The sequence below is a fragment of the Paramormyrops kingsleyae genome, chromosome 19 (genome assembly GCF_048594095.1).
Source record: "Paramormyrops kingsleyae isolate MSU_618 chromosome 19, PKINGS_0.4, whole genome shotgun sequence".
NCBI classification, from domain to species: domain Eukaryota; kingdom Metazoa; phylum Chordata; class Actinopteri; order Osteoglossiformes; family Mormyridae; genus Paramormyrops; species Paramormyrops kingsleyae.
Genome location: NC_132815.1, coordinates 7,504,165 through 7,526,987, shown reverse-complemented (window position 1 = coordinate 7,526,987; position 22,823 = coordinate 7,504,165). Strand labels below are relative to the sequence as shown.

Sequence of the window (22,823 nt, the reverse complement as noted above, 5' to 3'; positions counted from 1 at the left end):
GTATTTTTTTAAGTCCTAGATTCTCTGTCGTCATGGCATGGGTAATTTGCAGGTTTATTTGAACTACTTTCTAACTCCTTATGCCAAACAAAGTGCTTTTTCACCATGACATTCGTTCTGTCTAAACAGAAATGGGACCTTTATTTGATCATATTTTCCTGAAATTGCATGGACTGATGGGTCTTAGTACATAAATAAATAATCTAAGCAATGAGTCATTTCCCTTTCAGGAAATACTGCGCTGCCCTTGAATAATGTTAAAATCATGTCAAATGATGTTGATGAAGGATAATGTTTACCTAGTATAATACACTTAAAATAGTAAACCCTTCCTTCACAAACAAGGAATGGCCACTGAAAATATGATGAGATGTTCTCTTCTCTGCATCCATCCTCTATACCCGCTTGTCCTATGCAAGGTTGTGGGGGTGGGGGGGGGTGGGGTCTGGACCCTATCCTGGAAGCTATGGGGGGCAAGGCAGGGAATAACCCAGGGCGGGGCGCCAACCTGTCACAGTGAACATTCATGCAATTTGGAATCTATCCAGATGGGCTTAGTGTGTTTTTTTGACTGTGCTGGGAAAACTGGAAGAAGCTGCATGACAACACAGGGCGGACACGGAAATTCTGTACACGGAGGCAGGGTAGAGACTGGAACCCCAGTCCTTGAGGTGTGAGGCAACCATGCTAGCCACTATACCACTGTGTCACCCTGTGGTTGCCCCATAGTTGGATGTTCTCTGCTTTGGGATGATGTAATCCTGAACACTTTAATAAAATATTAAATATCAAGTTGTGAGTATTACATTTTTTTCCCCCTTTTTAAAGATAATTAGTGGGTCACACTGATGCCTCAAACCTCCGCACCAGGACGCTTGAGTCCTTCCCCTGGCGTGGAGTTTGAGTGTTTTCAGTGTTTTGTGGGTTTCATCCTGCAGTCCAAACCATGCAGGCAGGTCAATTGGTCTCACTAAACTGGCCATAGTATATGTGCCGTGTGATGGAGTGAAATCCTGTCTGGGATAATCCCCCGCTTTGTGTGGGACACCGTGTCAGAGAAGCCCCCCCCCCCCCGATTCTCTACTGGATAAACAGTGGGGGGATAAGTGGATAAAAATTATTTTACAAATGGACACACACACACACACACATATACACACATTTTTATATATATATATATATATATATATATATATATATATATATATATATATATATATATATATATATATATAAAAATCAAATACCGCATGTGAAAAGAGTCATGACATGAGAATGTTGTTGTATTGTAGCAGGTCACTGCATGTTCCTGTTTCCTCACGTCTAGCCTTCCCACGCGTAGATGTGATTTATTAATCCTGCAGGAGTCTCTTCAGTTTTCCCCTGCAGTCAAAAGACTTGGAGCTCAATTAGCCTCCACATGTAGCCGTCCTTATGCAGGTGTCACAAGTCCCTGTCTTATATTCTGCGGTTTCCAAGAGAGAGTCGGAATCCAAACTACAAACGTGCTTAACTTTGCATTGTAATGGCCTTCATTTGTATCATATTTTCAGTTTTCAGCCAATAAAGTGAACTTTTAATTGCTTGACCTACATTTAGTCATGCTTTACAAATCCTTTTTATTTAAGAATTCAATGAATCCATATTTCATTAATCAATTTTGTATCTAAATTGTTAACAAACCACAAATTGTTTCATTAATATGCTTTAGCTGAAACTCAAGTCAATGTACCAAGGGCTGCCAAGCACTGTGTAGTTCGAGTGTACTTTACGTAGAAGGCGTCTACTCTGTGAACTTGGAGCTGCACCAGGATCAATGCAGGGCTAATATCAACGTGATCTTCATATCTACCATGTATCTCTACCATGTACCATGAATGAGAAGAATGTTGCAGAGAGATGAAACATTTCCCAGCCCTGTATTCTATGACTGCTATGCTGAGTTTTGCATTGAATGGTTTTATCCATCTAATTCATGCTTACATGTATTATTAAAAAAAAAACAGCTAGAAACACAATCTCAAAGACAAAGAAACACAAAATGTGTGGAATCACAAGTATGTGTGTGTAATTTTAATAACATTATTAATAGTATTATGATATCAAACCAATAAGCTGAAAACGCAGCGATCAAGCGATATATTACAAATCTGCGCTACAAGTTATCTAACATAAACAGCTGACTTCTTGTTCGCTTCATTCATCCCGTTTTTACACAAAGCCAGCTCTTCACACTCTGCACATGTCGCATTATAAGTCTTTTTTCCCCATGATATCATTGCCATTCTACGTCGGAGATCCTGGGTTGCAGCTTAATGCTAACACACCACACAACAATCAATCAAGATTAATCAACATGCATTGTGTTATACATAATGATATTTTACTGATGAGTAATTTCAGTGAATCTGCCCTAAGTAGTTCATGTAAATAGTATTAGGTGCCAAAACACACAAATATTTATTCAAGAGATGAAGAATGATAATTCTATTTGTATTCATCTCAACAGTTTATTCCTATTTGAGTATATAAGCCATGGTTTTTACAACTATTTATCCTCCCTCATATACACGGTTCATCTCCAGTGTATCTGGAACAGTGCCTTAAACACTGTATAGCTTTCCCTAAACACCAAGCAGATGACACCTTAATTCTGCCACTGAACTCACTGCTGTCTCTCTCTCTCAGATTAGGTGTCATTCTATGGCTGCTCCTGAACAACCTTGAATGGGATGGTATTGGTTTGATAGCTTTTCCTCTCTCTCTCTGTTTCTCTCTCTCTCTCTCTCTCACACACTGTCTCTCAGGGTCTCCTGATAAATCATTAACAGCCCATGAACGAAAGTAAACTTCCCTAAGGCCATGGAGACAATACACAGCTTGCAAAACATACATGACAGGTGACCCACTAACTTGCAGATCCCCCTGTCACTCGAATCATGAAAAAGACGCAGGTCGTCTATGAAAAGAGGGTTCGTTTAGTCCTATAGAAAATCGGGCATAATTGAAAAGTCTTTGTTTGACTGACAAATTTGGTATATCCAACACTGGCGTTCAAAATGTTTTTGATACTGGGTACCAACAGACAATCGCATTTTAAAATCGGCAGGTGGCCCAGGCAGATAAAAATCGTTCTAAGAGGCACAATTGGATTTACTGTGTAACGTATCGAAGACGCCGTAATGATATAATCAAATTCCCAACCCTAGGGACAGAACTGAGGCCAGGCATAGAGGAAACCTCGTGCGGTTATTCAAAACGGTAGCTTAAGAACAATAAATTATATCCACGTATAATAAAGACGATAGACGTCTGTCTTTTATATAGCTTATATGATCAATATCTTAAACAGACTAATATTCAGCTATTGCTACAAAGCAAATTCATCAAAGGCCAATTTATGTTGTACTGTCAAGAACATATTTCCTTTATAATAAAAGACTAATTAATGCATTGTCGAATGAGCCAGAATTACATATTCCAGCTTGTCTTTTTTCTTGCAAATTAGTCATAATTTCCTCCCGGAATGCATGCTCTCTAGGGTGCCAAGGGGTATGTAGTTCTTATTGTGTGATTAATAGCTACATTTGGACACCAATGAACTACATTCCCCATGCATGCTATGCTAGACTGGCTCAGAACAGTTAGGGAGCTCAGCTGCGGGTTTAAGTGCAATGCAGCCAATCGTTCAGCTAAATAAGCCATACATGAAATTCTGAGTATAATGCATTCGGTTTGTCCTTTTTATTTTTATTACCCACTTCAAGGTATGTAAAAAAAAGATATATCGATTATTCAATCAATAATCTCATTAGGCTGTTATCAGAAAGGAATCTGCACGTGAATCTTAGTCAATACTCTCATTAACATTTTATAAAGATCTGCTTCTGAATGGAGCTTGAAATATTTATTTATCCAGCATTTCCTCTATCAGAAAACAATAAAGGCAACTGTAAATTCATTAAGCTGAAGGTGACTTCACAGGGACCTTGCATTTTCCATCCACTGAAATGTTGTGATACCATAATTATCTTGCGGAGAAAATTAAAATGGCAAAAAAATAAAAAATAAAATGGATGAATTAAACAACAAAATTTTCTCCCTGGAAATTCATTTCCCTGCCCTTCATATATTTTTATCCTTCATAGTACCAGCGGAAAGAGCATTTTTGGGGGGGGATGTGCAGGGATTCTCCTTTAAAAGGATCTCCCCGCAGGGAAGCTGGGAGCGAGGGAGGAGGTGGGTGCATTTACGTTTTAAAAAATCATAATAAAGGTTGCAATATTTATGTACCCCATATGCTAAGTGCCTTTCATGCCTCCTCATGTTTCATCCCAAAAACAAATTCAAGCAAGGGCTGTAAGTCAGAGAAAGCCCCATTTCTCGGGAAGCCCCGATTGCTCCACATGCGCGTCCTGACGACGTGACGGCAGATTACAATCTCCCCCACCTGCTAATCTGCATTGAGCCAGTAATTATTTTCAGGCTGGGGGGATGGAGGCAACAATGTGGAATGTGTGACAATTCATTCCCAGCATCACAGGTGTCTGTTAAATGAATTGAAATGCTCCCCTTTTTGAGAAATGCCACTGCGTCTTAATAACGTATTGTTAACATCCTGAGGAGTCGGCCCGCAAGGGCCGAACACGCAGGGATGAGCAAAGAAAGTCAGCCACTCAAGACGAGCTGTTTAATGACCTTAACGCTTATGTAACATGTCATTTAATCTGAAGCTTTTTTTCAGACCCTAAAAAAACTCACTTGTCACTGCAGACGTGATGAATTGGAATGTGCCTTAGTGGATAACATAACGTTATAACATGTTTACTGTGCTTTTAAAAGACAATACGCACATTAGCCTTTATGGGATATATGTCAACCCTGCCCAGCACGACTAAGTCAGCTCACAGTGTCTAATGGTACAACTGGGATATTCAGTTACAGCCCATTGTCATAAAAATGAATCACTGGTTGAGTCAGGGTGAATTGCCACGTTCGTCTCCGTTGGAGTTGCTTGCTGCAATATGTAAAAAAAAATATGTGCTTATGAGAACTGAAAGCAATCTGGTCTCCCAGTGCAGCTCGAAAATTGCCTGCTAAAGGTGGGCTGTCTTCTTTAAATTCCCCCTGGCTCTCATCAGCAGTGGACTGGCAAGCACACTGATGAGCTTTTGATATAGAGCAGCAATCCTCTCTGGCAGAGCTGTCTTACACCAGCCACTCCAGGGACAGAACTCCTCTCTCCTACTGCTTGATGTTCTGTCCCAACTTTTTATTATTAATATTATGTATACATGTTACTCGATTTTATTATTTACTGCCTTTTGAGACTTACAATCTACTGCATGGTTTGATGACATCCAATCAAATCTGGTGATTGGTGCCTGGTTTCACTTTCACTGAAGACCAACAACTTAGGGGTGCCATCTAATTTTTAACAGTTCAAGCAAATAATAAATATAAGAACAATAAACAAACATCTAAAACAATCAAAAATAAAATGAGTGAATGAATTAATGAATGAATGAATGAATGGACAGACAGATGGACGGACTGACAGACAAATAAACAAATTAATAAATAAATAAATAAATGGATGGATGGATGGATGGATGGATGGATGGATGGATGGATAAATAAATAAATAAACAAACCAACCAACCAACCAAACAAAAACGAATGAATGAATGAATGGACAGACGAATGGACGGACTGATAGACAGAAAAATAAGCAAATAAATGAATGGATGGATGGATGGATGAATAAATAAAATGACAACCAACCAAACAAAAATAAATAAGTAGATAAATGAATAAAACAAACAGAGACATAGTATTTCTGTAAGGCCATATTTCCTCAGAATGTCAAAAATATGCTGGAAAATAAAGAGGCTGAGCATGTGTCTTGCAGTTACTGCATTAAAGTAATTTACCTTGCTGAGACTCTGCAGTCTATAAATCTTTGAATTATTCACATTAGTCTGTCCAGGGTTTTGAGTAAACACATCCTCTGTAGTTAGTCTTTTAATAAAGCCGATTTAGTTCAACAACTGTCAAAAAGCACGGTGAATTTGAATTTCCCATTAATGCTGTTTCCTCTCACTGAAAGGATGTTTATTAGTAAACAGCAGATGTCCTTGTTTTCTTAACAAATTTACATAACAAGCTGGGTAGAATTTCTCCTTTCTGCCTATATTTATCCACACAAAGTCCCTGGAGAAAGACATTTCATTTCCAAGAGATTAGTGGTCTGAACGATAGGCTAGTATACAATTATGTGACAGGAAGAATATTATCTTGTAACACAGCTGCACAGCAGAGCTGTTAATTTCGCCAGTCCGACATGTTACATAACCTGTGGCCTAATGGACTTTGACACAGTCGATCCAAACTTCTGACCAAACTCTACCTGATTCAAGATAAATAATGAGTGGGCCCAGAAGACAAATATAGCCAGATACACGTATCGCTGTGACCGACTGGACACCATTATCCGCCTCAACTTTCAGCCTTTGATTTGCCAACAAAGTCAACAAAGACACAGGTACCCGAATTAACTAAAGAGTATGATGAAGTCAGTTTAATATCAGGTATTCCACTCATGGCCAAACACTTGCATCCTTACAGTTGATCGGCATTTTTCTCGGAATAATCGAGTGACAAGTGGAGAGTGTTCCACCAGAGTCCCCGGCTCCTGTGGTAAATGATGTTATATAAGCAGGCCTAATAACCATACTTGTCAGGGCTAATATAGGTGGGGGGGGGGAATGGTAAAATGCTCGAACAGACGCTAACCCAGGGATTTTATTTCATTAGCTCCACTTCACCACCTCTGCAACATATTAGGCTGATTACCTCCCATTACGATTCAGACATTATCACAACAATATGAGGACTATCAGGCTGCAGAGACGGCGAGTCGCTTAGTCCGCTTCACGGACTTTTAAATTTCAGCAGGGACCATTCATTCTTTTGATACAAACAGAAAGAAGTGTCTCGTGGTATGAATCGCTCTCACGTGCTCCTGATGATTAACCTGAGACTCTTGTGCCACTGGATGGCATGGTCTTTCTTGACAGCACTGCTTCATTTTTTGCTTATTTATTTATTATTCGGGATCTACGTTTCACTCAGTACTCATCGGATGAAACAGATGGTGTTTGAAGATCTGAAAAACAACACTTTAATAATTTGTCAAGCATGAATAATCTACAACAACTAATTTTTACACAATATGTTTAAAGCTGTGATGTTTGCTTAAAGAAAGGTAGGTTTTCTGGCCAACTGGGAAATAGTCAGAATTTGTCACTGTTTTATGGGGGAGCTTGTGTAATCCTAAAATATTTCTAATTAGGACAAAAACCACTTTTTATTCTATATTCCATCCAGTATAAATGGATTGTATTTGCAATCTGGGTAAGAATGGTAATGCTATACAGCTGATTTCAGCAGTAAAATGGTCATTTGCTACATTGTTTAAAAGAATTAGTTGCATTATGCTTTCAAGTGAGTAGATTAATTTGGTAGGATTTTGCTGACAATATGTGGGAGAATTAATGCACTTTTTAAAAATTGTTTTGAAACTTTAATTGAGGGGGAAAAGCTGACCCAGTGTAACGCCTCGCTCGTTCGAGAGTAAATTGGTGAACGTGTGATATATAATTTCTGCATTAGGAGACTCGAGTTCCTGCTGCTGGAAATTAATCAATTCAGAGGCAGGAAATGAATGCGTTCACATGTTTGACCCTTGGTTTCAGCTAAAGAACCATCAGCACTCTTTGAGGCCAGCTCTCAGCAGCTCTCCCAGCGACCTGTTCGATGCTGGATGCGTAACACTCAGAGCACTCGCGGTACAGGGAGCGTGGGCCCTGCTGCGTTTCCCATAATCCTTTTGCAGGCTCAAGATGTCGCCTGCTATTCCTGGCAAAACTCTGCCGGGGGTGGATAATTACAATGCAATTCAGAAGACAGTTTGTGTTTTTTAATAATTCATGGCTGAAAGGCAAATATCATTGTTATATTGAAATTCCTGTATGAATATTTAACGACTGTACTGAGACAAAAAACAGGTACTGTAGCTGAGTAAAGACTGACATATCAGAACATCTTAGTATGATTAAAATACCATTTTATCAAATTCTTGCATACAGTTCAGTTTCAGCAACACCGTACATAAGGGACCTACTACACATAAATGAGCATTCAGTAACCTACTCCAATCACCCTTTTTGCATAATAACATCAGCATTAACTGTTATATTTCAACAGCCAACTGTACATAGCCAGAAGGCCAGAGAGCTGTTAGCATGTACTGACCAGTGTCCATTGGATCAGACATGTATCTCTGTACTTAGCTCATGTACCAAAATTCTTTATTTAATACTTTCCATTCGCTCATGACTAGCTTCAGGAGTCAAGGTCTACATAAAAATGTAGGATTGAACAATAACTACATTATTACAAATAATGTCATGAATAGTGGATTGACATGTAATACAATTACATGTCAACTGAGACTTCCTTATTGTTTCTGCGTGTTCATGGTAGCTAGAGCTAAAATACGCAATAATGTCCAGGATTTATGAGCTAATGAGTTTTTAAATGTGTGGCTCATTTTCCAGTTAACTTGAATTACTACAATCCCTCCAATTCACTAGATATTAAAGTGAAGGTAGGTATGTAGATTGGTCACAGCGATTTAGATTATACAAATAGTTTAAGAACATTAAATCCCACGTTAAACGCAATCATCTCTAAGATGTACTTAAGTGCGCTATCCAAGTGTGGGAAAGATTGTGGACTGAACCATGTAGCAAGGTGGAGTGTGGATACGCACCAGAGCCTAATTTGGGTAATTCTCCTTGCTCAGGAGGTACAGGGGAATTGTAGCATACGAGAGGGATAGCGTGGATGTCTAGGGGGAGGAGCAAAGTCTGCGGACAAGCCATACAACTCAACTGTGATTCATTATTTGGGTATATAAAGAAAAGTTGCTGCATGTTAATCAAGAGAGTGACCAGAAACAACCGTCAAGCTCTGACGCTCCCTGTCTTGCCTGTATGTTACATTCCGAGAATGACAAATCAAAATCACTCTGCTCCCCTCTCCCATCCGTGTCTCCCCTGGCTTTACCAGCCGGAAGATGTGATATTTTACATATAGATTTTGTGTGAAATGGAAAAATCAACAGACGAGAGATGACTGGCATAAATGAGACCCAGATCGGAGGTTACTGAGAAGTAAATGTAAAGTCGTGTACATAGACATACAAGAATCAGAAATGGGAACGAGGAAGTAAATCCCAGAAAACAGGAGCGGCCAGCTGACTCACCCTTTGAAAATAAATGCCCCCCCCCCCACATTTCTGCCTCTCGGTACCGTCTGCCTGCTACGCCTTGTTCTGATGTACACTGTGGTTTGGCTGCTAACATATGTTTGGCCTTTCGGCACCGGCCGCATGAAACCATCATCTCCCTCTCTCGAGCCGCGCTGACACACAGTTGATCGGCAGTCCAGACCTGTAACTGCAGCAACGATGGCTCACTGGTACACTTAAACACATACGAAAAATAACTTTCAGTACAAGATTAAATAATAAACCAGAGATGTTGCCGGACCTCTCGTCTAAGCCACCCACAAAGCCCAAAAATTGGGTCGGACTTTTTCCAGGCTGTCAACATTAAGGCATAAACCAATAGCTGTGATAATATGCAGGCGCTCCCATATGTATTTAAAATGATGTATCAACAGCATCCAGTAGAAAAAGGACCACAGGGATGTACTGTGTAAAACTGAAGAGGAGATATTGAAAGCTATTTCTCAAAGTGTTCGGCATTAAACAGCAACGCAAATAAATCCACTGCTTTTTCCCAGCGTCGCAGGCAAACGTTGCACATACACATGCGTTTTCTTGTGTTTACTGCTGCTGCATGCATGGATGCGATGCTTCGTGACTGGTTAGTGGTTACTGGGACCGTTTTTTAAACTTGGCCATCCCTTTGACTATGTGTTTTTTGTGTTTGATCTCCACCTTACAATCAATGCCAGTCAACGCCACGTATTTGCTTGGCACAGTTGGAGAAAAAATGGCACCGTAAACTAAAGTTAGGGAGTCAACTGCTCCTAGAGATTGCTGGAGTGTTCCTACACAAGTACACATCAAACTGGATGGCTGGCGATCATGCCAAAGACCCTAAAAGACAGAAGTTCTATTCATTGCTTCCAATGAAAACAAAACAAAAAAAAAACACACAAATCGTAATTCAATGCATAGCATTTTCTGAGAAAAGGCAGAGAAACAGTTGGGCAAAAATACCCCAGCTGTGGGAAAAGGGCAAGTTCCAACCATAGATACGGAGAGTGTTTGATGAGGTGAAACCTACAATATAACCCATATATGCAAGGTCACATATAAGCAAACACAATACTACATTTACTCAAGGTGTGAGGTTTGGGACCCTACACTGATTCAATACTGTTTTATATTCATGCATTCTTTTTTTTTATTATTAATTACCCAGGCAGATCTCGCAAAAGTATGCTGTTAGCTAACCTTTACATAATCGCCTTTTGACGTTAGTTTTGAGAGTATTGTGTATTTTCTAAGGCTTAAGACTGAATATGCGTACTATACATTAGAAAATGGTAGGAATGTATGTTGTGATGTCCTTAAATGTATTTTACTATGATAATATTAATGTAATCAGTAATTTGCCTAATATATGTCTGAATTAAATAATCAAAATAACATATTGAATTAAAACTTATATGGAAAAATTAATGAATGAATGAAATAATGAAATAAACAGTATGAGTACCAGGACAGTGAAGCACTGGGCTTGTAGTACTGCCTACGGAAGCTTTTCTCCTCCCTTACGGCAGTGAAGCACTGAGCTTGTATTTCAACCTACGGAAGCTTTTCTCCTCCTTTACAGCAGTGAAGCACTGGGCTTGTATTTCAACCCACGGAAGCTTTTCTCCTCCCTTACGGCAGTGAAGCACTGGGCTTGTAGTACAGCCCACGGAAGCTTTTCTCCTCCCTTACGGCAGTGAAGCACTGGGCTTGTAATACAACCCATGGAAGCATTCCTTCACCCTTACTGCGGTGAAAGAGCTGTGTAATCACAGCGATCAATTGGAATCCAGCTAACCGTTTCATAGGCATTGTGAAGTGCAGCACAATTTACTTGTCTTTCTGCTGTGGTAGTCGACAGTGGGTGTGATGGGGGGGACGGGCGGGGGGGTTCTGCCGTACAGTTGGTGATTGATTGATGAATGACTGCAGGTAGCATTGTTTGCTTTGGATTTCATTAGTGATGGGAGACATCGGAAGGTTACCGTCATTCCAGAGCATCTAGCTCGGTCGAGACTGAGTGGATGCCAAAGGAACTTGTTATATATTATAGTTGTTATATATATGTTATATAACCTTTCCTGATGGAATAGAACAGTCCCATGCAAATTACACTGTATTTAAACAGTGGCGTGGGTCAGAGCAATGTATCTGTGGGCTTGAATTGGCCCAGGGAAGCACACGTCCTTTTTATTCAATGCAACACTAACGCAATTATGCAAAAAGGACAACAAGGAATGACCCTTGACTGGATGAAAAGAATGGAGAATGGATGAAAAAAAGGATAAAAATGTACTGTTGTAAAATACCAACATTGTCCGATAGGCGTAAATTAAGCAGCTGACGGAGTGGAGTGTTGTTCCTCAGAGGAGTCGCCAAGCTGAAGGCTTGCTTTTGTTCTACCTGTTCTTTGCAGCCCAGGGAAGCTAACCCGCAGGCTACAGAATGTCATTTCTCATCGCATCACTCCTGAATCGCCTGGATGATAATCTATAAACACGGCTCTCGTAGATATTTAAACTGTGACATGTCCACAGTGCTGTGATAGATAGTAGCCTAGATACGCATTGGTTTTCTTTTCCAACAAAGACTTGCTTCAATTATCCCCTGCTTCCAGTACCACACCGGTCCCTGTCCAAAGGGCTAATTCCATCTATTCAATCCACTCAATGCTCACAGGATATTGCTTATAAATTGTATCTTACTAAACTTTCGAAAGCGAAAACTTACCTTGCTGGGGTAACATTAGGCTACATATTTTTTGTTCGGTTTATATGATTTATATGGGTGCTGTGCAAAAACAGTTTGATAATTATCTTCTGTGTTCTAATGAATGAATCATCTGCTTGTTTTACTTGCTATTTTAGTGCATTGAAAATATTTTGTTTCCCACAAGCACCCAACATGCTCCTGTGTCTTCAAGAGGGGCGCTTGTGTCCGCTTTGTGTTTTCTCTCGTCTCTATGAACTGATTTGATCCTTTTATATCCTCTTGTCTGTTTACTCTTGTCCCCCACTCCAGACCGCCACTCCCCCCTCCCCAACTGCTGGCATAAACATCACAAATCACATTTAGTTGGACCTGACAGACCAAAACGAGGACAGCTGAAGTGCAGTTTTTGGAAAGGTACAGAAGACTGCATAAACATGTGCTTCCAGACTGGCATCTATGAATATTGCACAGGAAGTCTGCCCACTGAGCCAGTTCCTGTTTCGAGTGGCGGCCGCGTACCTCGTCCCCCTGCTACAGCTACTTGCTCTCTGTCATGCATATTTTCTTCACCGCTGGTTTCTGTAAATCATATGAGCTAGTAACCCCTACGAAAGGGGGAGTGAGCTGCCAAGGGCAGTAATGTCATTGGTTGATTAATTATGACAGCGCAGTTCTGGATCTGTGACCTCACTGGCTTTGACTACTTTGGCTTTTTTTTTGTTGTTTATTGGCCTCATTTATGCATCTTAAATGTGCATTTCACCTCATCCCTTGTCTTTATTCTGATACGGATTTGCAAAAAAAACAACAATAACTGTACTTAAAACTTTAAGTGACAGGCTATAACAGCACCGACTCATTGTAAAGCTGTTTAGTGAGCAGTTACAACTGTCGTTTAACTGGCCTCATAAATTCCATTTCTGGTAAAATATTACATTACTATGTTATAGTACATTAGCAGAAATGCTGCCTACATATAGCACTGTTTGCCATACTGTTGTACATTTGATAACCTTTGATTTGATGCTGGTGTCTGTCTTCTGGGAAACACAGTCTGATCCATAATAATAGATTTAGCAATCTGTCTAAAAATCCATCTAACTAAAGAAAAATTCTTTCATCATTGATTGCTTTCTTTGTTTTTGTGTATCGTTCACAGTACTTATAACTAAAACCGTGTCAAACCTACCAGCAAACAGGTATAATGGTTATTCTCCAACAGAAAAGACAGATGCATACAATGCATACTTCTATTGGTTATAAAGCCTGGCCAAAAACAATAATTACATTTGATTTGAGGCCATGGTGAAGGTCAGAAACGTCAGTATTGTCTATTTGTCTAGCCTCTACTTTATTGAAGGCTTTTATGTCCCACTTTGAATCAATTATAGTCCGTTAAAATATTTACAACTGCTGGGCTGAACATGATCATGTTAAATATTTATTAATAATTATAACCCTACATTAAATATTCCCCCATTTGTTACTTCATATATATATATATATATATATATATATATATATATATATATATATATATATATACACACAAAGGATCAGCACTTTGCTTTCATGTCCTTATGCATTTCTCAATGTCAAGTCCTTTGCACTAGCAATACTGACACTGTATTTGCTATCAATAGGAGCTCATTAAGAGCTATTAAATATGGGCATAACGCATGATGATTTCCTGCCTATAGCGAAATCTGCATGTTACCTAATGAGCTTTGATTGTTTGACTGTGGGAGCTCTCTGTCACCCACCTTTTAATGTGTTCTATGCATTATGGTAAAAGCTGTTTCCTTCTACTGTATGTAGAGCATGTCTGCTTTAGCTACCATTTTCCTTAAGTGAAATTTATTTCTAATATATTAATTTTCCATAATGACTTAATAAGTCCAATGTAAAGAATACATTGAATTTTGTTTAGCATATTTTATTTACTTACTTTGGTTATGAATTCTAATATGATCTAACAGTCAGTGCTTGAAGTGGGGAAAAGTAGCAGGTGCCGGTGCTCCCCTCGTTATTCAGTAGCAGGTGCCGGTGCTCCCCTCGTTATTCAGTAGCAGGTGCCGGTGCTCCCCTCGTTATTCATTAGCAGGTACCGGTGCTCCCCTCGTTATTCAGTAGCAGGTACCGGTGCTCCCCTCGTTATTCAGTAGCAGGTGCCGGTGCTCCCCTCGATATTCAGTAGCAGGTGCCGGTGCTCCCCTCGTTATTCAGTAGCAGGTGCCGGTGCTCCCCTCGTTATTCATTAGCAGGTACCGGTGCTCCCCTCGTTATTCAGTAGCAGGTACCGGTGCTCCCCTCGTTATTCATTAGCAGGTGCCGGTGCTCCCCTCGATATTCAGTAGCAGGTGCCGGTGCTCCCCTCGTTATTCAGTAGCAGGTGCCGGTGCTCCCCTCGTTATTCAGTAGCAGGTGCAGGTACTCCCCTCGTTATTCAGTAGCAGGTGCCGGTGCTCCCCTCGTTATTCAGTAGCAGGTGCCGGTGCTCCCCTCGTTATTCAGTAGCAGGTGCAGGTACTCCCCTCGTTATTCAGTAGCAGGTGCCGGTGCTCCCCTCGTTATTCAGTAGCAGGTGCCGGTGCTCCCCTCGTTATTCAGTAGCAGGTGCCGGTGCTCTCCTCGTTATTCAGTAGCAGGTGCCGGTGCTCCCCTCGTTATTCAGAGCCAGGTGCAGGTACTCCCCTTGTTATTCAGTAGAAGGTGCAGGTACTCCCCTCGTTATTCAATACCAGGTGCAGGTACTCCCCTCGTTATTCAATACCAGGTGCAGGTACTCCCCTCGTTATTCAATACCAGGTGCAGGTACTCCCTTTGTTATTCAGTACCAGGTGCCAGTATTCTCCTTGTTATTCAGTACCAGGTGCCGATACTCCCGTTGTTTTTCAGTACCAGGTATCGGTACTCCCCTAGTTAATTAGTACCAGGTGTCGGTACTCCCCACGTTATTCAGTACCAGGTGCCGGTACTCCCCTCATTATTCAATACCAGGTGCAGGTACTCCCCTTGTTATTCAGTACCAGGTGCAGGTACTCCCCTCGTTATTCAGTACCAGGTGCCGGTACTCCTCTAGTTAATTAGTACCAGGTGTCGGTACTCCCCACGTTATTTAGTACCAGGTGCCAGTACTCACGTTGTTATTCAGTACCAGGTATCGGTACTCCCCTAGTTAATTAGTACCAGGTGTCGGTACTCCCCATGGTATTCAGTACCAGGTGTCGTTACTTCACTTGCTATTCAGTACCAGCAGCTATTGAGAGGAGTACTGCTCTGAAGTGGAAAATGAAGAAGTGCTGGTACTGTGTACCGGTGAGTTCTGGCCCACTTCAAGCCCTGGTAACAGTATCTTAACTGTAGCTCAGTGTGAAATCATCAGTATTACCTATGTGGGTTTTTTTTGTGAGAATTTGTCATCCGGGATGCACCTTGGTTGCTTTCTGGTTTATTTTTCAGAAAAAAAGAAACAGACCTTGTGTGTCCTGACTGCATTTCATAAAAACCACAAGCTGTCTGTTTGGCACAGTCCAATATCTTACAAATATCTTGTCTTGGAGCATACAAACCAAGGTCAAGGTCAGAGACATATTTAAAAATGTGCTCTCACAGTGACTGCCTTTGTCCCGCACACTTTAGCAGTAATGTATGAATCGAGTCACGATGGTGAAACCTTGCAAAAAGAAGATAATCATAGGGGTAAAATAAACACCTTTGCAGCAACACGATTATTGCTGATCCCCACAGGAGTGCTTTTGGAGATCCTGCTGAATCCTACTAATCACGTCCTCTACGTAGCCATACCGTATAAAACAGAGCCCTTAGTCAAGAACATCCTGAATTTTAACACGCTATAAAGACCACAGGCGGTTTTATTAAATTTCATTAAAACAGATTATGCATGGTCCTGTTTTTTGTATTGTTCAGTTAATACAGACAGGGGCCATGCAGAAAACTTCATTCATCATGTTTTGTGTAATGTAGATATCTTCACTCCCTAATAAAGGTGAGAAGATATATTACAGTTAACTAATACTGTATAACATGTATATATGTACAAATTAATGAACCTGGAGAAGACTATACTGAATATAAAAATTTACTTTCCAACAACGAGGACATTTTAGCAGCTCAGCTAAAACTCTATTGCTATCTTAATTAGCTATTGCTAGCCTACATAACCAGCAATAAATGTTTTAAATAAATGTGGATATTTGCAGTAATGGTACATGCGATTTAAATTTGCCCCACATCCCCGTGGGAGTGTGACTCCCCATCTGCTGTTTATTTTGTGTGATGTCACCCTCTTCGAAAACGTCACTTTGTATCGCAACGTGAACAGGTGAATAGGAGCACTTTGGTTTCCCACAGATCCTTGATGATGAAAAACAAGCAATAGTTCAGATTATGGGAAAGATCCCAATTGTAGTAGTATGTCTTTTTCAGTCATATAGAAATCCATCCATCCATCCATCCATTTTCTGCAACTGCTTATCCTATACAGAGCCTATCCCAGAGACTATGGGTGCAAGGGTATAGGAATCCTTTGTTGTGTATTCTTACAACATTCATAATTTACTTGAAAGCATTTGATAAATATTGACTAATTAGTCAATAGACCATCAAGCATCGATCCTCTGGCCACATGATCCTGGATGGGATTATTGCCACCTTTCTGTGGCAGTTTAAGGATCAAGGCTGGGCTGCGGCCTGGTAGGGAGGCCAGTACTTCTTAGGGTACACAAAGAGTACGGGCAATTTAGAGATGCCAGTTAACCTAACTGCATGGACATGGACTGCGGGAGGAAACCCGAGTATCTGGTAGAAAGCAGCACGTTATGGGGAGGACATGCAAACTGCGCACGCAGAGAGCAGAGGCGTGATCTGACGCCCGCAGCTGGAGGCGGGACGCGGCATGCGGCATGCGGCATGCATCCCCAAATAACAAGTGTGTTCAGGTTTTGCGCAACTAAAATACAAAAAAGCATATGCAGTATATTCAAATTGCTACATTCGTTCCAGTTTAAAAGCGATGTAGATTGATTTAGATAAACTTGCCTGGCAAGCGATTAAATGAGCATTTTAGTACCTAGTAATTATAAGAGTGAAGTGACAGACTGACTAATAATGGATGTAGTTTTTTTTCTCCTCAAGAAATCATCCTATCCTTCTGCATTCATCAAATACCCATATAAAAACCACCATAACTGTTAAAAAAAAAAAACAATGTAGAACTATCTGTAGTTACCATGGAGCCACAATTATGGTACACCATGTGCAGCCTAATCCTGTCATTGCTAGGTAAGATTGATAATTACTCCTGAAATGTGCAGATGCCTTTTTCCCATCATTCGACACAGTGTGGCACAAACTCACACGGCCTTGGAAACTTGACACCCGCACCTAAGGGCTCGCTGTTCAAGCCACCAAGATCCCCCACCCTCTACTGTTCTGTTCGTAAGCAGAAAAAGAACATTCTCCAGAGAGGTTATAGTTGTATAATTCTTGCTTTCTCCTTCTTCAGATTGTTTAACCCCCCCCCCCACCTCCCTCCTCTCCACCCTCCCTCCTCCTCCTCCTCTCTCTGCTTCTCATGGGAGTCTCCACTTTAATTTTTCTCCATGAGTGCACTAGATTTATTGCTCCAGTAAATTCCTGCAAAGGAGAAGACGGCACTGCAGGCCCCCGGGGGACTCTCAGCAGGGAATCACCTGACCGCGCTGCGGCCATAACTGCAACAAAAACACATTCCTTGGGAGCCATTTGTTATTCCAATTCTAATCCTGGGCCTTTGCTAGGGCTGCAAGAGGGGGGGTTGGTTTTGGGATGGGGGATGGGGGGGGTGTGTGTGGAATGCTTGGAGAAGCACAACACAAGTCACTATAGCTATAAAGGAATGTGCATAAGGAATGATGTTTCCCCCAGAAAGGCGATGCCTGAGGACGGGCGCCATTCTTCAGCAGGGCCTCACAGCCTGTTATTCTTCTGCTTATTTATTTTAAATATCCGACTCCCTTTTCCAGTTGGACTTCTGTGAAGTCATCCTTACATTTTTATTTTAAAGTGAGCTTCACTTAAAACACTGTTCCTTTTATTCTGTCAGGCGGAACAGAGACTCTAAACAGATCAGAAGGCACCGAGGCCGGCTAGTTTACCTCGGAGTATTATGGGATGCTTTTAAAATGTCCTATAGTCCTAACAAAAGAAAGAAGAAAAAAAAAACACACACACACACACAAACAAGCCCTCGCATGGTTTCTTGTCTTGATGGTGGATTGTTCTGGAAGGATTCTCACAGCTGGTTTCTTGCCTCCTGAGATCTCACACACTGATTTCAACTTGAGGCTTCACTCAAAGGTCACGATCAATCTGCTGAACTCTAAAGAGGACAAGTAAGTAAGTAAATAAAGAGGCCGATTGGCCCCTGTTCTAGGTATGTCTAGACTTGTCACATTTCTCCTTTGATCCATTAGGTTTCTTGTCATTTAACCTTCTAGAGAGAGCGAGGGCTTGCAGTGGTAGCACTCTGCAACATGTTAAAAAAGGGGAATATGAAAGTAGACAGTTAACATGGTGGCTGTGAACATGAACTTCTGACCCAAATGCTGCACATGCAAGTCTTCACGACCATATCTGCTGTGGTAAATCCGATGTAGGTGTTCTGGTAAAATCTCCAGCAGTATTAATGTGTAAGATGGTCACTCTGGATAACAGCTAAGCAATGAAGGGGCATTAATGTTAACAAATGGAGAGACTTGCTAGGTTTCCGATTGCTGCAGTTAAGCTACGGAGACTGAAGGTTATGCGTGCATTTGGCCCTGAAGCCTGCAGAGTAAAACATATAATTCCAGATCACTGGAAATGAGATGAACATTGCCAGAAGCAACAGGAAATCATTTATACCTGCTATTTTGAGCTTTCACACTCGAATGGCAGAATTTCAAAGCAGATGGAATGGAATAACAGCACTTTGTTACGTAAACCGACTAACAGCAAGTGCTTAAAACCAAACATTGTCTGGATTAATTACCTAGTTTACTTTTTACTCATTTATACAGCTAGATTTTTAAGCAATTCATAGGAAGTGCTGTGCTCAGGTTTCCAACAGGCAGGCTATCACCTGGAATGCTAACTGAGTCTCTTTGTGATTTGAGTGCTCTGTTTACAGTTGCAAACCAATTATATGAACTCTAGTGAGTTAGTCACAGACCAGATTAGAAGTACATATGTCAATTGAGGGAATGATTTTAACGGTGTCTCTCGTTTTGTTTAAAATTACTTTGGGATGAAAATGCATAGTTAGCCGTTTCCAGTGTTGTCCCATGCATAAGAGAAACCAGACAAACAGCTGACATTGAAGCGAAAGAAAGCGATTCACCCTTAAACAGTAAAATTCAGATAAAGAACACACGCGAAAACATAATGCTAAAAGCCGTTCCCGCCTGGGAGATGTCGTAGTGATCTTAACATGGTTTTTCATCAGATATGAAGCCACGAACATATATTTACAAGTCGTCCCATGATGCTCCTTAATCATGAGTAATCTGAAATTCCCCAGGCGCGTTAACAATGAGCGAAGTCCTCTGGTGTGTTTGGCAGCAGCGGAAAACAGGGTCCACTTCAATCCTGGACCTCATCCAGTGCCCTTCCAGCACATTACTTTGATTTGTTACAGAGACATTGTTTGGATCAAGTGAACACGCGATGGCTGTTAATGTTGCTCTTGGTTCCCCTTCTCACCCCGATGTCATAGCTTATCGCGCGTTACCTCTGACCCGAGACACACAGGCAATCTTTATGGAGTTCACTGTGGCCGGTAGCATCTTCAGTTAGTGCCTGCAACCTACTGGTTTAACCTTAAAGTGTCCACCTACATCATATCACTTCAGTAAATATATTTTAAATACCCTATAAACAAATAAAGTGTACATTTATGAGCTGCTTATAAGAAACTAAATCTCCCAGCCTTTTAAATAAACGAATAGGGCAAAAGCCTGCAGATCAATGGACCATTTGTTGTATTCCATCCCCTTTTAAAAGATTGCATGTCTTGCGAAAATAAAATAACATGCTTCCGGTACTGTTGGCTTAACAGCGCAAATGAGTATTTATTACATTGTTACCAAAGAGAAAGTACTCCAGCATTTTCAGACGTCCTTGGACGTGTTCCAAATGCGGTACGGTCTGGAAATCGGCTGGATCCTGGACGAGCAGACATCATGGGTGAATGCGCCCCACGACCGGTCCTCTCGAGCGCCAGCTGGCTGCGGGCGTAGAAAAGCGGCAGGCAGCGTGGGCTCTCTGAGCCGTGAGTGCGTTTGATCTCGCAGTCCACCATAAACAAATCATTAACCAGTGAACAAAAACACTGGCAAAGTTGCTCAAAAAAGGGGGCAAGCGAAATATGAAAGGGTTGTGTGTGTCTTAGATCGCTGTCCTCTCGATCACTCATTTGACTGATCTTCATTTAAACTGTTACACTGTGTAACATGGACAGTTAATTGGGAGAGTGTTTGGGCCAATCAAAGGGACCTCACTGAACTGAGAATAGACATTAAAAAAAAACTTTCATCATGAAAATGAAACTGAAAAAATGCATTACAGTAAAAGAAAAGGTTAAATGAAACAGGTAATTAGCCATCTGTCAATTAATATATATATATATATATATATATATATATATGCAAAATTTTAAAAATATTTTTCTTAAAACTATCAGTTCATAAGACGATCTATGTCTGTTATATTTGTAAGTTAATGAAGTTAAACCAGTACATTATAATGTAATAATAATGTAATTCTTGTGTGTAAAACAACACAGTCAAACTAATTTTGTTTACAGTGGAAAATAAGCAAGGATGTCCTGCTTCGATGCACATATCTGTTCTCATCTATATCATGTTATTTATGAGACCTTCATAACTCATGTCACTAAAGGGATTATTTAGTTATGTACCTTTTCTTTTGAGTTAATTATAGTTTTACGAGAAGTGCCGCCCTGCTGGTATGTTAAGATGCGCTGGAATAAAACTGGGTGATGAAATGTCAAATGCAACCTTGTCAGCTACAGTAAATTTTGTCAGTGGTTGCATCAGATCTTTAACAAAAAAAGCACTCAGAGTGTTTCTGCAATCACTTCACCATTCAGTAAAACTCCTTATCTATACATAGTCAGCTCCATTTTATAATTACCTGGAAATTAATTAGAAATCGGATAGAGAAGTTGTGCAGATGCATCGGTTTATTGGAGTCTTCTAAGCTGTGTTCATCTGGCATCATCAGATTGATGGCATGAGTTTGCATTTTATATATCGCTGCTAAAGGGAATTTAGAATCCCAAAGATCCCACCAAAAATCTATGTTGTTCTTAAACATGTGGAGCTATATAAATTCGATAGCCAAGAGACGGGTGGCCTAATCATTTTTAAATGATGAGAAATGATGGTTTTAACAGCAGCTGAATTCTTTCTCTCTCCTGTTTCTACCACAGCTCAAAACATTGGTGGCTTGACTCTTTACATAGCAGTTAAACCCAGTCAGGGTCAGCAGATAAAACGCACTCACACACTGTGATTATTGTTGTTTAACAAATATAATAATTAGTGTTAAGTTCTTGTTACACATTACTGGTAGTTTATATGATGAGTTACTGTATCCTGATTAGGTAAGGACTCGTGACAAGGTTCACTAAAGATAAATGTCCCTTTTTATTGCCGCAGGTGTTAAAAACTTTAAAGGTGACTGAGTTGTCACTGATGAAATGAGATGCAACTTACATTAAATCTGTGCCAAAGCTGCGTCCAGCTGCCGCAGCTTGTGCCTTTCAGGAGATGTCGGATGTTTCTTCTCATTTACAAAACTGTTGCATTCCTCTGACAACAGCTGCAGGGTACATGCGCAACGCTGAAACGCAGCCCCTTCGAATGTAAACAGGATTAACGCAACAAAAGCAGATGCCCAGACAATCTTAAAGTCTCCTCCTACCCTTCTCGTTCACATCTCCTGAGGAAAATGTTGGCTGTTTTCATTAAAAAATGGAAAAAAAAAAAATATATATATATATATATACAGGTACTTCAGGGCCATGTCTAACAGCACTCTACAATAATTATTTTTTTTTTATTTTTGGTATGTAATATCTCTAGAGAGTTTACTAGAAAGACTTTAAACCAATGTCAACATTCAATGTTAATTCTCCTCATTTCCTGTGAAGTTCCAACAATGTTTGGTACTGGAAAATATGTCCCAGTCATTAAAGTGTACTTAGTTTAAGTGAGATACACACAATATCATTTAATGGGATTATTTAGCTCCTCTTGGCAGAGGCACTCCTAGACCTGGCACCTGGATTCCTGGGAACTTCTCTCCTGCTCCCGTTTAAACGCACATATCAACCAAATGAGTCAGAATATCAGCTATTCGCTTGTTACATGAAGAGGCATCAGCTTGTCAAAGCATGTCCCACACACAGCTGCATGCATGGTATTTTCACTGCACCAGCACTCTATTTATGTCTTCTATGAATCACCATAATGATAAGGACACTGGAAGATGGGAGGTGCTTTGGCGTCATGCCAAGGTTCCTTCAAGTCGCTGAAGTAAATAGTATTTAAATGTAGTATTTAAATAATGTTTATGATTCAGAAAATGGAGCAAATGCTTTGTTCCATTATTATATTCCACAGGTACTGGCCTCAGTTATTGCATTAAAATAATAATAATAATAAAAAAATCTCTGGATTTTATGAATTCCATA

At 40.5% G+C, this 22,823-nt stretch overlaps 1 long non-coding RNA gene across 1 annotated transcript in view; it reads right to left on the bottom strand.

Moving 5' to 3' along the window:
* LOC140581171 (uncharacterized) overlaps nt 1-21,981 on the bottom strand; it is a 29,744-nt gene extending 7,763 nt beyond the window's left edge. The window contains exon 1 of the long non-coding RNA XR_011984238.1: nt 21,844-21,981. This is a non-coding gene — a long non-coding RNA (uncharacterized lncRNA). The remainder of the gene's footprint in view (nt 1-21,843) is intronic.
* Between the last annotated feature and the right edge of the window lie 842 nt (nt 21,982-22,823).